Genomic DNA, 2,459 nt, shown 5'->3' with positions numbered 1-2,459 from the left:
ACCACCCAACAGTCACTCTCCTGACCCCCTACCCTGATGACCACTGATCATTTTACTGTCTCCATAGTTTTACCTTTTCCAGAATGTCATATTCATAGTTGAAATCATATGGTATCCTTTTCATGTTGGCTTCTTTCACTTAGATATATGCATTTAATTTTCCTTCATGTCCTTTCATGACTTGATAGCTCATTTACTTTTAGCAATGAATATTAGTTCATTGTCTGGATATATCACAGTTTTTTTTTTTTATCCATTCACCTACTAAAGGATAACTTGGTTGCTTCCAATCTTGGCAATGGTGAAAGCAGCTATAAATATGTCTGCAAATTTTTGCATAGACATAAATTTTCCACATTTTTGAGTAAATACCAACGAGTGCAATTGCTGGGTCATATGGTGGACAGTCACCATCTTTTACTGATTCTAGGATGTATATTTTTTACAATTCTAGCATCAGAATGTATCTTTCAATTTACAGAGTCCTTTAGCGGGGATTGTTACATAATTGTATTGTGAGTACCAACAGCTTGTATTTTCTTCCTTGTGCATTTACAGAAATGATATATAATAAAAATCTGGCCAAATAAATTTAAAAGTGTCTTTAGATAGAAAAAGTCTAATAAGAAAGAATTATTTTGTAGCGTTTTTAAACTTGGTGATACATAAAATAACTATGTGGTAGTCTGCTTTTAATATATATGGGTCACAATATTAAGTGCTTAAACAAGGAGGTGATGTAATCAAAATTATTTTTAAATATTTGTTCTTAGCAGTCTCCTGTGAAATACTAAAGAATATATTCGGGTCCTCTTTCGCCCTCCTGCAGCTCCCCTAGTCCGCGCCTGCGCTGAGGCCGAGGCCCTGAGGTGGCCAAACTTGCCGCTGGGGGAGTCGGCGCTTGGAGGACCCAAGAATATCTAAAGCCACGGGGAAAATGGTGGAAAATTCACCGTCGCCGTTGCCAGAAAGAGCGATTTATGGCTTTGTTCTTTTCTTAAGCTCCCAATTTGGCTTCATACTGTATCTTGTGTGGGCTTTTATTCCTGAATCTTGGCTAAACTCCTTAGGCTTAACTTATTGGCCTCAAAAGTATTGGGCCGTTGCTCTGCCTGTGTATCTCCTCATTACCGTAGTCATCAATTACGTCCTCTTATTTGGAATAAACATGATGAGTACCTCTCCACTTGACTCCATTCATAATATCACAGATAACTATGCCAAAAACCAACAGCACAAGAAAGACCAAGAAGAGGCCATCCCAGCACTAAGAGATATTCCTATTAGTGAAGTAAACCAAATGTTCCTTCTTGAAGCCAAGTAACTTTACACCAAGAACTTAATTGTATGTGGACTAACACCAAACATTTATTATAAATTTTTGACATAAAGGTTTCAACCGTAAAAAAAAATAATAATAATAAAAAATAAAGAATATATTCAGGAGGAGTAGAGTCCAGTGACAAAGCTGGAGGCTATTTATATACTGTATATATATAGTATTATGGGGGTTCCTGGGAGATTAGCTAGAAAAGAATCCACCTGCAATGCAGGAGACCCTGGTTCAATTCCTGGGTTGGGAAGTTCTCCTGGAGAAGGGATAGGCTACCCACCCAGTATTCTTGGGCTTTCCTGGTGGCTCAGACAGTAAAGAATCGACCTGCAATGCAGGAGACCCGGGTTCGATCACTGAGTTGGGAAGAGTCCCCTGGACGGGGACATGGCAACCCACTCCAGTATTCTTGCCTAGAGAATCCCAGGTACATTGGAGCCTGGAGGGCTGCAGTCCATGGGGTCGCAAAGAGTCAGACATGACTTAGCAACTAAGCACACATAGTATTATGATATATATATATATATATTTATTGTAGTATATAGTATATATATATATGTATAGCATAGTATACAGGACCTTCACTGGTGACTCAGATGATAAAGCCTCTGCCCACAATGGAGACCCAGGTTTGATCCCTGGGTCAGGAAGATCCCCTGGAGAATAGTGGTAATCCACTCCATTATTCTTGCCTAGACAATCCCATGGACAGAGGAGCCGGTGGACTATAGTCGATGGGGTTGTAAAGAGTTGGACACGACTAAGGGACTAACACTTTCCCTTTCATATAGTTACTATATATGTGATATACTAATATATGTGGTTTACTATATATATGGAAAAGGGAATGACAACCCATTCCAACATTCTTGCTTGGGAAATCCCATGGACAGAGGAGCCTGGAGGGCTGCAGTCCATGGGGCTGCAAAAGAGTTGGACGATTTATGACAAAGCAGCAATATATTATATATATATATATATAGGCACAACACACAACAGTATAGACAAGAAAATATGGGATATGAGCCATGGAAGTGGCATTAGACATTCAAGAAAGTCAAGATTCATTTTAAATATACACTTATTGAGAATAAGTATCCATCTAGATGTGATCTGATGAGGGAGA

The 2,459-nt window shown here is 39.0% G+C and overlaps 1 pseudogene; it reads left to right on the top strand.

Annotated features, from left to right (window-relative positions):
* The first annotated feature begins 840 nt into the window (after window positions 1–840).
* On the top strand, window positions 841–1,379 carry LOC109564495 (phosphatidylinositol N-acetylglucosaminyltransferase subunit P pseudogene; annotated as a pseudogene).
* The last annotated feature ends 1,080 nt before the right edge of the window (window positions 1,380–2,459 follow it).

Source organism: Bos indicus, chromosome 1 (genome assembly GCF_029378745.1).
Source record: "Bos indicus isolate NIAB-ARS_2022 breed Sahiwal x Tharparkar chromosome 1, NIAB-ARS_B.indTharparkar_mat_pri_1.0, whole genome shotgun sequence".
NCBI lineage: Eukaryota > Metazoa > Chordata > Mammalia > Artiodactyla > Bovidae > Bos > Bos indicus.
Note: the sequence above shows the minus strand (reverse complement) of the source record. Positions and strands in the feature narration are given on the sequence as shown.